Genomic DNA, 15,589 nt, shown 5'->3' on the forward strand with positions numbered 1-15,589 from the left:
AAGGTGAAATTCGAGCAAGGGTTGCCTTCCAGAGAGACATCAGAGATTGTAACATCCTCTGTTTCAAGGAAACATGGCTCTCTCGGGATATGTTGTCGGAATCGGTTCAGCCACTGGGCTTCTCCATGCATCGTGCCAACAAAGATAAACTCCTCTCTGGGAAGAGGAAGGGCGGGGGTGTATGCTTCATGATTAATGACTCATGGTGTAATCATAACAACATACAGGAACTCAAGTCCTTCTGCTCACCCAACCTAGAATTCCTTACAATCAAATGCTGGCCATATTATCTCCCAAGAGAATTCTCATCAGTTATCACAGCGGTGTAAATTCCCCCTCAAGCAGACACCAAGACGGCCCTCAAGGGAATTCACTGGACTCTATGTAAACTGGAAACCATATATCCTGAGGCTGCATTTATTGTAACTAGGGATTTTAACAAAGCAAATTTGAGAACAAGGCTACCTAAATTCTATCAGCACCTAAATTCTATCAGCACTATGCGCAGGTGTAATACACTCGATCACTGCTACTCTAACTTCCCGGGATGCATACAAAGCCCCCCCCCCCCCACCCTCCCTTCGACAAATCCGACCACGACGCCATCTTGCTCCTACCGTCTCATAGGCAGAAACTCAAACAGGATGTACAAGTGACTAGAACCATTCAACCCTGGTCTGGACTGCTGATCTGACCAATCGGAATACACGCTTCAAGATTGTTTTGATCACGCAGACTGGGATATGTTCCAGTCAGCCTCAGATAACAACATCGATCTATTTATAAAGAGGTGCATTGGAGATGTATCTACTGTGACTATTAAAACCTACCCTAACCTGAAAACGTGGATGGATGTCAGCATTTGTGCAAAACTGAAAGCGCGAACCACCACCGCATTTCACCATGGAAAGAGGTCTGGGAATATGGCTGAATATAAACAGTGTAGTTATTCCCTCCGCAAGGCAATCAAACAAGTTAAATGCTGGTACAGGGACAAAGTGGAGTCGCAATTCAACGGCTCAGACACGAGACGTATGTGGCAGGGTGTACAGAAAATCATGGACTACAAAAAAAAAACAATGACGTCACACTTCCAGACAAACTAAACACCTTCTTTGCATGCGTTGAGGATAATACAGTGCCACTCGTTTTTCAACCACTCCACAAATGTCTTGTTAACAAACTATCGTTTTGGCAAGTCGGTTAGGACATCTACTTTGTGCATGACACAAGTAATCGTTCCAACAATTGTTTACAGACAGATTATTTCATTTATAATTCACTGTATCACAATTCCAGTGGGTCAGAAGTTTACATACACTAATTTGACTGTGCCTTTAAACAGCTTGGAAAATTCCAGAAAATGATGCTATGGCTTTAGAGGCTTCTGATAGGCTAATTGACATAATTTGAGTCAATTGGAGGTGTACCTGTGGATGTATTTCAGGGCTTCCATTCAAACTCAGTGCCTCTTTGCTTGACATTATGGGTAAATCCAAAGAAATGGGGACAGAGATCATACTTTTTGGAGAAATGTCCTCTGGTCTGATGAAACAAAATTAGAACTGTTTGGCCATAATGACCATCGTTATGTTTGGAGGAAAAAGGGGGAGGCTTGCAAGCCGAAGAACACCATCCCAACCGTGAAGCACGGGGGTTGGCAGCATGATGTTGTGGGGGTGCTTTGCTGCAGGAGGGACTGGTGCACTTCACAAAATAGATGGAATCATGAGGATGGAAAATTATGTGGATATTATTGATGCAACATCTCAAGACATCAGTCAGGAAGTTAAAGCTTGGTCGCAAATGGGTCTTCCAAATGGACAATGACCTGATCTGGAGTCATTCCACAGCGCCCTGCTGAAAAATACCCCAAAGCGGTGGCATTTTGGGTACATAAGCATGAGGGAGCGGACACGCCATGTGATTATGGAGAACAACTAGATTGTGGAACAGAAACCAGCAAGGGACACTGAAAGGTATACAATCAAGTCTATAACAGTAATGACCCAACCACCTCATTATGTCTACAAAATTCCCCTGCAAGGGGCTACTATTGGCAAGACACTCAGGCTCCCGAGTGGCGCAGCGGTCTAAGGCACTGCATCTCAGTGCAAGAGGCGTCACCACAGTCCCTAGTTCAAATCCAGGCTGTATCACATCCGGCTGTGATTGGGAGTCCGGGTTTGGCTGGGGTAGGCCGTCATTGTAAGTAAGAATTTGTTCTTAACTGACTTGCCTAGTTAAATAAAGGTCAAATAAATAAAAATAATGATCTGTCAATGGGCTAGGGCAGGTTTATAGACAGCCCTTTGAGATGAGGAAGGGGATTTTGGTTGTGCTTAAACAGTAAATGTTTTGTGTATGAGAACAATTGAAAGGTGCCATTTCTCCTCAATCTCCCATACACAACAATTCATACTGTTGATAAGAGAATTATCTAATAAAGGTAAATTAATCAATAAACCATTATGAATTATAAGTCATGTAGCATGGTTAATGAATAATCAATGTAATGATCGATTAGTACCAGAAAGTCTAGTAGAGGCTGGAGAGGGAGAGAAATGTGTGTGTGTATTTAGTGTGCCCTAAGAGGGCAGGGGCCAGGTGGTAAAGGGAGTAGAAACTTCAAGGGGTTCCTAACCTTGAGGGAAAGGAACAGGCTGAGCTGGATAGTGATAAACAGTGTGGGAAGTCAAAGGGGGATGCAGTTCACCAACAGTTTGTGTGTAAATGCATGTGCGTAAGCAAGCAAGAAACAATATAATGACTTTTGTTATCTTGACCTCAGAACGTTCTCTGAATAAAGCTACATAAACCTTTTGCAGAAAGCTGAGTCCTTGCCTAATTATTTAACCCATTGTCTTACAAACCTTGGGAATTAGTCAAGGCTTATTGATTGTAGATTATTATCATCTAGATATAAAATTATTTTAACAACTGTGTAAGAACTGCCTTCCTTATACTTTTCACACCTTCTTTAGGCAACCAGCCCATTCACTTTTTTGACTCTACTTTCCTCTCAAAAGCATCTCTCAATGTCCCCTCATTGTCTCTAAACAATACGCTAGCAGGTCCCTTTCGGTTGATAACTTTACCAACAAAGGTGTGTTGCACTACATCCCTTCCACAAAAGTTTAAAATGTTAAGACCACACCCATGTCTTTCCAGGAGATGCAAGAGAACCAAACAGTTGGTGGTTAAGAAGCCCTACACCACTTTTGGCAGAGTCTTCTCCAGATGGCCATTCACGGCAGACAGGAAAAGCCCATCGCCAGAAGCACAAAGAGTCTCAGCTTCCCCAGCCCACAATTGCCAGTGTACCAGGACTATGGCTAAGTTTACACAGGCAGGCTAATTCTGATATAATTTTCACTAATTGGTCTAGATCAGTTCTGAAAAAGATCTGATGTGATTAAGACCAAATAGTGGAACAAATATCAGAATTGGGCTGCCTGTGTAAACGGTGCCCGTGTTAGCTCAGCTTAAGACCATGTAGAACTGGGGTCTCAACCCTGTTCCTGCAGAGCTACCCTCCTGTAGGTTTTCTCCAACCCCAGTTGTAACTAACCTGGTTTAGTTTACCAACCAGCTAATTATTAGAATCAGGTGTGCTAGATTTGGGTTGGAGTGTAGTTGTATTTATTAGGGATCCCCATTAGCTGTTGCCAAGGCAGCAGCTACTCTTCCTGGGGTCCAAACATATTAAAGCACGTACGTTACATATAAAACAGTACATCATATAACATTTACACCACTACATATCTACAATACAAAATGTTTAATACCACCATACAACAATATCACAATGTATGCATATGCATGTGTCTGTACCTTTGTCTGTGTCTCTTCACAGTCCCTATTGATCCATAAGGTGTATTTTTGCCAGTTTTTTTAAATCTGAGTCTACTGCTTGCACCAAGGGGATTTAACCGTTTTTACAGTCAACCACCGTTTTTACAGTCAACCAATCGTAATGGGCTCCGAGTGGCACAGCGGTCTAAGGCACTGCATCTCAGTACTGGAGGTGTAATTACAGACAACCTGGTTCAAATCCAGGCTGTATCACAACCGGCTGTGATTGGGAGTCCCAATGGGCGGTGCAAAATTGGCCCAATATCATCCGGGTTTGGCCGGTATAGGCCTTCATTGTAAATACAGTCGGGGACTCTTGGTGCTGTTCTGTGAAGGGAGTAGTACATAGACTGATGAGTTTCAGAAGAAAGTTCTTTGTTTCTGGCCATTTTGAGCCTTTAAATCGAACTCACAAATGCTGATGCTCCAGATAATCAACTAGTCTAAAGAAGGCCAGTTTTATTTCTTCTTTAATCAGGACAACAGTTTCCAGCTGTGTTAACATAATTGCAAAAGGGTTTTCTAATGATATACTTGGATTAGCTAACACATCGTGACACTGGAACACAAGAGTGATGGTTGCTGATAATGGGCCTCTGTACGCCTATGTAGATATTCCATTTTAAAAGAAATCTGCCATTTCCAGCTACAATAGTCATTTACAACATTAACAATGTCTACACTTTATTTCTGATCAATTTTATGTTATTTTAATGGACCAAAAAAATGTGCTTTTATTAAAAAAAAAAAAAAGGACATTTCTAAGTGACCCCAAACTTTTGAACAGTAGTGTACATTATCAAGCATTTCACACATATCCAGATACTGACTGTTAGCACTTGGTGGTCTATAGCAGCTTCCCACAAGAATGGGCTTAAGGTGAGGCAGATGAACCTGTAGCCATATTACTTCAACAGTATTTAACATGAGATTTTCTCTAAGCTTTACAGGAATGTGGTTCTGAATATAGACCGCAACACCGCCCCCGTTAGCATTTCTGTCTTTTTGGTAGATGTTATAACCATGTATTGCTACCACTGTATCATCAAATGTATTATCTAAGTGAGTTTCAGAGATAATATGAATATGAATGTTATCTGTTACAAGCAAGTTATTGACTTCATGGACCTTGTTTCTCAGGCTGCATATGTTAATGCAGGCTATTTTTAGCACACCGCCTCAAGCGCTAACAGTAACTCTGGTTCATAGGCTCATGATTACGGCATACAATAGCTGTAGGATCAACAGAGGTATTCAGGGCAATTAGGGGGACATCATTTAAGTTACTTACATTGTGTCTGCCAATGCCTCTAGGATAATGTACATTTGATGCAGCATTATGACGACTCATTGTCACAATGGTAGGGATTAACTGAGCTGGTCTTGGGTCATTGATAAATTATTGTTTTAAAGCAGCCTTGAAATGCGTGTCCAGGAGCCAAGATGATTTGGATGGACTCTGTCATTCCTGTAGAGTATCTTCTCTTTCCAGAAGGTGTCAAAGTTATCTATAAAAGTGAGTCCAGCAGAGCTACAGTAATATTTTAGCCAGATGTGTAACGCCAGTAGCCTGCTGAATCTTTCACACCCGCGGCCCAAATATGGTACAGGACCTGAAATGATTGTTTTTTGGAGTCTTTTAATGCAGAAATCTGTTCTTTAAAATCCATTTTTAGATGTTCCAAGCTAGCCCTCCTGATGTCGTTTGACCCCACATAGACTATGACGGCGCCAGCTCCTGGCATCTGCCGTAGAACAGTCGGAAGCAGCCTTGAAATGTCCTGTACTCGTGCTCCTGGGTAGCACAGGGTTTTTGCATTGGGGACCGAGATGTTTCTCACCATAGAGCTGCTGATGATGACAGCTGGTGATGTTGAATGGGCCGGTCTGTCAGGCAGCCTCACGGTCTGGTGGGAGTGCTGAGGATCTGAACCCGAGGTAGAAGCCACCGGAGAGGGAGACAGAACAGAGGACGGAGATGCAGGTATCTTTGGATCCAATCTCAAATGGGAAACCCCTAAGGAAGAGTGAGTGAAGACCTACAGGATGATAGCTCTCCAGGAACAGGGTTGGAGAGCCCTAATATTTTCTAGCAATCTTCAAAATTTGTCTGCGCTTATGGATTCACAGAATATATTTATATAAGCTGTACAGGGCTCTGTGCACCAAACAGATGCTAGACATTCAGATATCCAAAGAATGTTTATTTGTCAAAATCTAAAATACAGGAGTGTACTCTTAATGCTAACTCAAGAGAAATGGTTATTCAACAACTATGTTATATGGTAAAAGTAACAGTGTGTCTCAGGTGTAGAGAACTGTTGTTACAGATTGTTGCACCAGATAATGTGATCAAAGATGTTTGGCATCTTGTCTATTTCAAGTCTTCTGTCATTGATCGAGACAGGTGATGACAGAGACCTGTCTCGATCAAAGAGTGAGACAACTTGAAATAGACACGATGGTGGCGCACATATCGTTGGATTACTTTATGGAGCAAAACAGTATAATGTAATTTTTTTTAAATTCAAATTGACCTCCTACAAGTGGACACAGACATTTTATGAGACTCCTGTTTCCCCGAATCGAGGCGAAGATGGCATCGCTAATGTTGGTCGAAAATTCTCTGTGCTACACCAAACAGTACCTATCCTGTAACTCCCAGTAATATATACCAAAAATCTTTGGTTAAATCACATCATCTGGTGTAACAATCTGTAGCTAAGAGAACTGGTGGTCATGATGAAATTGCCGTTAGGCAAGTTTGATTGGTCAAACTTGTACAGTTTGAACAACAGTTGAACCGTGCCAGCATAACATCAACATTAGGGTAGACTAGTTGAACATGCATGCATGTGCTCAGGCACAGAGATTACATTTACAACAATATCTAGCCTAATAGAAAGAAATATGGCATAACCTTCAACCTTTGCACAGTGACCAGGCTGTACAAATTAGCCTAGGTAGGTAGGCAAACAGTATCTACCTACAGTTATGTCTATCAGGCATGCTTAGGCAAATATTTCTATATTAAAACCAGCTTCAGTTTAAAAGATTTACAAAGGTAAATTATTGTATTTTTGTTTCTCCTCACTGCTTGCTAGTAAACATAGTTATTTAAAAGTCAGTTAAGAACAAATTCTTATTTACAATGACGGCCTACCAAAAGGCCTCCTGCATGGACGGGGGCCTGGGATTAAAAATAAATAAAATAACACACATCACGACAAGAGACGACACACACACGGGCCGCCCTGCGGCAGCAACACATGACAACACAACATGGTAGCAACACAACATGACAACAAGATGGTAGCAACACAATATGGTAGCAGTACAAACATTATTGGGCACAGACAACAGCACAAAGGGCAAGAAGGTAGAGACAACAATACATCATGCAAAGCAGCCACAACTGTCAGTAATAGTGTCCATGATTGAGTCTTTGAATGAAGAGATGGAGATAGAACTGTCCAGTTTGAGTGTTTGTTCCAGTCGCTAGCTGCAGCGACCTGAAAATACGAGCGACACAGGGATGTGTGTGCTTTGGGAACCTTTAACAGAATGTGACTGGCAGAACAGGTGGTGTATGTGGAGGATGAGGGCAGCAGTAGATATCTCAGATAGGGGGAGTGAGGCCTAAGAGGGTTTTATAAATAAGCATCAACCAGTGGGTCTTGCAACGGGTATACAGAGATGACCAGTTTACAGAGGAGTATAGAGTGCAGTGATGTGTCCTATAAGGAGCATTGGTGGCAAATCTGATGACCGAATGGTAAAGAACATCTAGCCGCTCGAGAGCACGATTATCTGTCGATCTATAAATTACATCTCTGTAATCTAGCATGGGTAGGATGGTCATCTGAATCAGGGTTAGTTTGGCAGCTGGGGTGAAAGAGGAGCGATTACGATAGAGGAAACCAAATCTAGATTTAACTTTAGCCTGTAGCTTTGATATGTGCTGAGAGAAGGACAGTGTACCGTCTAGCCAAACTCCCAAGTACTTGTATGAGGTGACTACCTCAAGCTCTAAACCCTCAGAGGTAGTAATAACACCTGTCGAGAGAGGGGCTTTCTTCTTACCAAACCACGTGACCTTCTAGCTGGCTGGATATGCAATATTTAAGCAATAAGGCTTGTGGTATATGGCCAATAAACCACGGGCTAAGGGTTGTTCTTATGCGCTACGCAACGCAGAGTGCCTGGATACAACCCTTAGCCGTGGTATATTGGCCAAATACCACAACCCCCCCGAGGTGCCTTATTGCTATTATAAACTGGTTACCAACATAATTAGAGCAGTAAAAATAACTGTTTTGTCATACCCCTGTTATACCACGGCTGTCAGCCAATCAGCATTCAAGGCTCGAACCACCCAGTTTATAATTGTTATTTACATCTGTTTGGAGTCCTATCTTGCGTCATGCCTATAATTTTGTGAGATTGAAATGCATCCACAGTCAATCATAACCAATGTCAACCCTTGTCAATTATATTACATAGCTAGTTAGTACAATTATTTACAGTTGCTGATGTTACACATCATTGCTAGCTAACAAGTTACAAATCCGAGGCGCGGCACATAAAAAGTTAGCTGGCACCAGGCTAACTAGCTAGCCAACTCCAGTCATGTGCTAACGTTTGCTGGTAAACCTAGTTGTGGCTGGTTGTAACGTTGTAGTTTTCTGTTTAATAGCTAGAAATATCTACGACTAAAAAGAGAAGAGGTTTTTCAATCGAGATACAAAATATCTCCTATTGTAAAACCGATTCTATTTTTTTGTCATAGATATGGCTACGGGTAGTTATTTAGCTAGCTAACTTAGCTAGTTAGCTAACTTAGCTAGTTGAAAAAATTGTTTGCTAATTTCCTCCCCTGACTTTGAGAAGCGCCGATGTGACTTGCATCAAGCACACCCACCTCATTAGTGGTGGTGAGATAATTTCTCTTATGTCAGACTCATTTGCAATTGACTGTCATAGCCCCAGATTGAAAGTATCTATCTGATGGTGAGTTGAGAATACAATCGGAAATACTGTTAGAATGTTTTGCATTTGACTTCCATAGCACCAATTTAAAAAAGTTAACATTGGGAGTTAATTAACATAAAAAATATATAAAATAAACTGATATCAAAAAGATATCAAGATATCAAAAAGGGGTCGTGGGCCAAAAATGTTGGGGAACCCCTGCCCTAACCCCTAGCCTAGCTAATGTTAGCCATAGCTAGAATTCGTAACATATCATGCGTTTTGCAAATTCATAACATATCCACCTCATTTTCGAACGTTGCTATTGGCACAGCCAAACAACGGAAGCGATCAATTCGACTTCCACTTTAATTTATAGAGTATTAAAGTAAAGTAAACGAGTATAAGTGTAATATTGTATTTATTTATTTCAAGTTCGCTAACGTTACCTTGACCTACTAGTAGGCTAGTTCTGATAATAACGTTAGTTGTGTTGTGTCAGAGTTAAGGGCCATCCACTAAGCCAATAACTACAATGATAAGCTATAGGCTACATAACTATAAAATGTGGGTGAGCATCTACACAAGAGGAAAGTTTGTTTATCGTTCTACAGTCCAACAAACACCTGTCAATCAACTGATCAATGCATCCTACTGCACACTGCCTATTAATAAGGCGGTAACGCAAGGCCACTTGAAAAGAAAAGGAGAGCCGCACACTCCATGGCCTCAGATGCAATAATTTTATAACCAACATTTCGACAGCCAAGCTGTCTTTATCAAGATATAATGACAAACACTGCCGTTCACCAGTTTTATATAGTTTGAAAGGACACACAGGTGTCTGTAATCATGGCCGGCTGTGGCTTAATTTCATTGGTTGATTTACAGATATATATAGAGCATATAAAAAAAGCATGAGTGGATAACATATGATCAAAGATACAATTTGGCTACATAGGCCTACAAACATTATTTACAATGGATAGCAAAAACACAAGAATCACAAGAATGGCTTCAGATCGAACTCTACACTGAGACCGAAGAGAGCAAGGGTCTTTAACTTAAAGATAAATTGTCAAGGTCACCCCCTCTCCATTAGGGAGGATGACATGTTCAATGCCGAATATAGCGAAGGGACGAAAGAGTGGTTCGATTCCAAAAAGTGGGCCACAACTGGGTACGTAGAATTTTTGCACCTAATGGTGCTACAATGCTCAGAGAGTCTTACTTTTAGTTTGCGCTTCATTTTACCCACAAAATATTTACCACAAGGACAAGTTATAAGATAAATACAGTGCCGTGAAAAAGTATTTGCCCCCTTTCTGATTCTCTTTTTTTGCATATTTTTGATACTGAATGTTTTCCGATCTTCAACCAAATGGTACCCGAGTATACAAATAACACAAAAATATATACTTATTGACATAAAAATGTATTTTAAACAGCGTTTGACATGCTTTGAAGTACGGTAATAGAATATTTTGAATCTTTTTGTCACGAAATGCGCTCGCGCGTCACCCTTCGGATACTGACCTGAACGCACGAACAAAACAGAGGTATTTGAATATAACTATGGATTATTTGGAACCAAAACAACATTTGTTGTTGAAGTAGAAGTCCTGGGAGTGCATTCTGACGAAGAACAGCAAAGGTAATCCAATATTTCTTATAGTAAATCTGAGTTTGGTGAGGGCCAAACTTGGTGGGTGTCAAATTAGCTAGCCGTGATGGCCGGGCTATGTACTCAGAATATTGCAAAATGTGCTTTCACCGAAAAGCTATTTTAAAATCTGACACCGCGATTGCATAAAGGAGTTCTGTATCTATAATTCTTAAAATAATTGTTATGTATTTTGTGAATGTTAATCGTGAGTAATTTAGTAAATTCACCGGAAGTTTGCGGAGGGTATGCTAGTTCTGAACATCACATGCTAATGTAAAAAGCTGTTTTTTTATATAAATATGAACTTAATTGAACAAACATGCATGTATTGTATAACATAATGTCCTAGGAGTGTCATCTTATGAAGATCATCAAAGGTTAGTGCTGCATTTAGCTGTGGTTTTGGTTTTTGTGACATATATGCTTGCTTTGAAAATGGCTGTGTGATTATTTTGGGCAGGGTACTCTCCTGACATAATCTAATGTTTTGCTTTCGCTGTAAAGCCTTTTTGAAATCGGACAATGTGGTTAGATTAACGAGAGTCTTGTCTTTAAAATGGTGTAAAATAGTCATATGTTTGAGAAATTGAAGTTATAGCATTTTTGAGGTATTTGTATTTCGCGCCACGGGATTCCACTGGCTGTTGACGCAAACGTCCCACCTTGCCCAGGGAGGTTAAACTGGGGTGGGGGGGGCAAAAATGCTATTTCAGAATGTGGGGGGTCATGTCCCCCCTGTCCCCAGTGAAAGTTGCGCCCTTGCAAAAAAGCAATTGCGCCATTACTCTCTAACTGTTTGTGCCACTTTTAATTGCAATTACTGCAACCAAATGCTTCCCGTATTTGTTGATCAGTCTCTCACATCGCTGTGGAAGAATTTTGGCCCACTCTTGCATGCAGAACTGCTGTAACTCAGTGACTTTTGTGGGTTTTCAAGCATCCAGTCCTGCCACAACATCTCAAATGGGATTAGGTCTGAAATTTGACTAGGCCATTCCAAAACTTAAAAACTATAGCTTTTTAACCATTTTCATGTAGACTTGATTGTGTGTTTTGGATCATTGTCTTGCATGACCCAGCTACGCTTCAGCTTCAGCTCACAGATGGATGGCCTTACAGGAAAAAGAGGACCGAGCACGCCCCCATTCTCATCGACGGGTCTGTAGTGGAGCAGGTTGAGAGATTCAAGTTCCTTGATGTCCACATCACCAACAAACTAACATGGTCCAAGCACACCAAGACAGTCATGAAGAGGGCACAACAAAACGTATTCCCCCTCAGGAGACTTGACATGGGTACTCAGAGCCTCAAAAGGTTCTACAGCTACCATCCAGGACCTTTATACCAGGCGGTGTCAAAGGAAGGCTCTAACAATTGTCAAAGACTCCAGTCACCCTAGTTATAGAATGTTCTCTCTGCTACCGCATGGCAAGCGGTACCGGAGCGCTAAGTCTAGGTCCAAGACGCTTCTAAACAGCTTCTACCCCCAAGCCATAAGACTCCCGAACATCTAATCAAATGGCTACCCAGACTATTTGCATTGCCCCCCCCCCCTTTTACACCGCTGCTACTCTCTGTTGTTATCATCTATGCATAGTCACTTTAATAACTCTACCTACGTGTACATATTACCTCAACTAACCTGTGCCGCCGCACATTGACTGTGTATAGTCTCGCTATTGTTAATTACTTAGTTACTTTTATTTCTTATTCTTACTCATTTGTTTATTTTTAAAAACTGCATGGTTGGTTAGGGGCTCGTAAGTAAGCATTTCACTGTAAGGTCTACACCGATTGTATTCGGCGCATGGGACTAATAAAATTTGATTTGACATTCTCCTGTAGAATTCTCTGATACAGAGCAGAATTCATGGTTCCTTCTATTAAGGCAAGTCGTCGAGATCCTGAGGCAGCAAAGCATCCCAAACTATCACACTACCACCACCATGCTTGACCGTTAGTATGAGGTTCTTACTGTGGAATGCAGTGTTTGGTTTTCGCCAGACATAATGGGACCCATCTCATCCAAAAAGTTGATTCAAGTTTTCCAAAAAGCACCTGGAAGCGCCTGGATACTCGCCTGGAAGAATGTTCTATGGACAGATGAGTAAAAAGTATAACTTGGATGACAAGTATACAAACCCTCCCCTAACCGGAACGACGCTGGGACAATTGTGCGCCGCCCTATGGAACTCCTGATCACGGTCGGTTGTGACACAGCCTGGGATCAACCCTGGGTCTGTGGTGATGCCTCAAGCACTGCAATGCAGTGCCTTAGACTGCTGCGCCACTCGGGAGGCCCCAATACAGCTTTATTTTAAAATGGATTAAATACATTTTTCCCCTCATCAATCTACACACAATAACCCATCATGACAAAGCGAAAACAGGTTTTTAGAAAAGTTTGCACATTTATAAAAAACAGATACCTTATTTACATAAGTATTCAGACCCTTTGCTATGAGACTCGAAATAGAGATCAGGTGCATCCTGTTTCTACAACTTGATTGGAGTCCACCTGTGGTAAATCCAATTGATTGGACATGATTTGGAAAGGCACACACCTGTCTATGCAAGGTCCCACAGTTGACAGTGCATGTCAGAGCAAAAACCAAGCCACGAACGAGGTCGAAGAAATTATCCATAGAGCTCCGAGACAGGATTGTGTTGAAGGAACAGATCTGGGGAAGGGTACCAGAAAAGAGAATGCCAAGAGTGTGCAAAGCTGTCATCAAGGCAAGGGGTGGCTACTTTGAATAATCGCAAATAAACATTATTTTGATTTAACACATTTTTGGTTACAACATGATTCCATATGTGTTATTTCATAGTTTTGATGTCTTCACTATTATTCTACAATGTAGAAAATAGTAAAAATAAAGAAAAACCCCAGAATGTGTAGGTGTCCAAACTTTTGACTGGTACAGTACATGTAGGCCTAATAAAAAATTATATAGTAACTCTTTTATTTAAATGTAGCAATTATTTTACAGCATGTCATTGCCTCATTGCTCAAGTGGTTTGCAAATGATTTCCATTTTCCCAATTCCTTTGGGTCTCCTTTTTCACTTTGCTCATCTCTCTGTATGTCCTGTGCAACAATTATCATAACTGGCCAAAAGTGATCACACCGATGCACCTTCTTTCCTCAACTTTCCCCGACATGCATTTTCTATGCTGTAGGCCTGTTTTACATTCAGCAATTAGCAAGAGCAAGCCTGATTCTTTCCCTGAATAGGCTATTAGGCCGAGTATAAAAAAATGATCAAAATGACTGTTCTACAGCTTTTATAGCCTATAGGAATGTTCTATTGCAGAGAGGCTTGTGTAGCCTATTGCCTGTCGCGCACGGGAACAGCTAGAATAGAAGTGACGTTTAGCTAAAAGTAAGAAGCTAAATATTAGCTAGATATTAGGCAATTCCTTAGATAAATATTAGGGATTTAGGATAAATATTTACCTGTCAAAGTGCAAAACATAATAATTAACAGATGATATAATGGTAGATCTGTAGTGCATTCTGCTGTGCTCTGTGGTCCCCGGGCTCACAAAGCGCCACTATTGATTTGGCCTCTAGGCCTACGTTTTTAGACAATTATTATACCTGGGCTAACAACATAGTGCAATTGTGAGTGCACAATTATTTGACCATAGGCTGTAAACTGCAGTGATGTAGGCTAATTTTAATATCCGCTCAAAAGTCCTGTTTTGTTTCATGCTGAAGTAACTGCAGAGGCCTACAACCTAGGCCTGATTATGCAACCATTTGGATCAGTTTGGGTCTATTCTCGACTGTTTAGAATGTCCAGAAAGGTACATTAGCAGGCCACTTTGTCAGGATGTAGCCCGGTATTAAGATAGGACTGCTATAGGACAATATGGGCTTCTCCTTTCCAACTCCCTGCCCGTTCCTAATGCTGTAGCCTATTTTACATTTAGCATGCACAAGCAAGCATGCATCTATCCTCCAATAGGCTATTAGTAGGCTAAAGAAAATGAATTGAAATAAGTTTTCCAACCAGTTTTTGTAGTATTGCTTTTCTTGAGACTTAAGAGGAAAAGCCCTGGTTGCGGAGGCCAGGTGCACAATTGTGCAATAGAACAAAGTCAGACAGGCTGGAGATGTCGACTATAACCTAAATTAGAAGTGTATGCATATTAGCCCATAATTCATAAACTCAATGTTAGGCGTAATAATGTAGTGAAGATATCCAGTCAATTTACACAGCGAAAGGAAAAAAAGTGATCAGATAATGAAATCGTAGCCTACACTATGTGCACTCCCGAGGCTGAGCGCACTCGCTCCCAGTCCCCAGGTATGCAGCTCGAAAAGCTACCCTATTGTTTCAGTTTTTTAGGGACAAGAAATGGATCCTACTTAGGCTACAACAACACAATGTAATGAAACATTTAGTTTTTATGTGAGTACACAACTCTAGTCTGATTTATGATAATGCGCGAGCAGAGTAAATTGTATCCATAGTTTCCGCGTTTGGCTTCCATGTTTTAAATGTGTTCGAAAAATGAGGTGGATAGTACATTTTACAAATTCGTAACATATCTTACGAAATGGGTAACGGACATCCACAAATGAATACATACCATTCGAAATGTAACATTATACTAAATGGTGTGTCTGATTTACGTACATAATAATACGAAATGCTCTGACACCAGGTTGCAGCAGCCTTAAACTACTGTAAAGGCTAATCTCTTGGTTTATGTGTGAAGTTTGATACTGAAACATGCAGCTATTTGGGACGGGGACCCAATAATAGGCTGAATCAGAAAGTGTATGAATTTCTTGTGGATTTGTTCACTTACTTTTCGAAAATTATTAACTATAATATTTGAGGTGCTATAAGACCTTAAAATCCACTATTATTCGCACACGGACACACGGACACACGGACACACACACACACACACACACACACACACACACACGTTAAACAGCTGTACAAAAACAAGTTACACACACATTTTGAAACACAGAAACACATTTTATAATTAAAAACCAGACTGGATTTTGTTTAAATTATTCAATTTAAAGAAACTGCATTGGTAGACAAAATTCCAAAATATAAAAGGAAAAGG

This window comes from Salmo salar, chromosome 19, assembly GCF_965601325.2.
Source record: "Salmo salar chromosome 19, fSalSal1, whole genome shotgun sequence".
Classification (NCBI taxonomy): domain Eukaryota; kingdom Metazoa; phylum Chordata; class Actinopteri; order Salmoniformes; family Salmonidae; genus Salmo; species Salmo salar.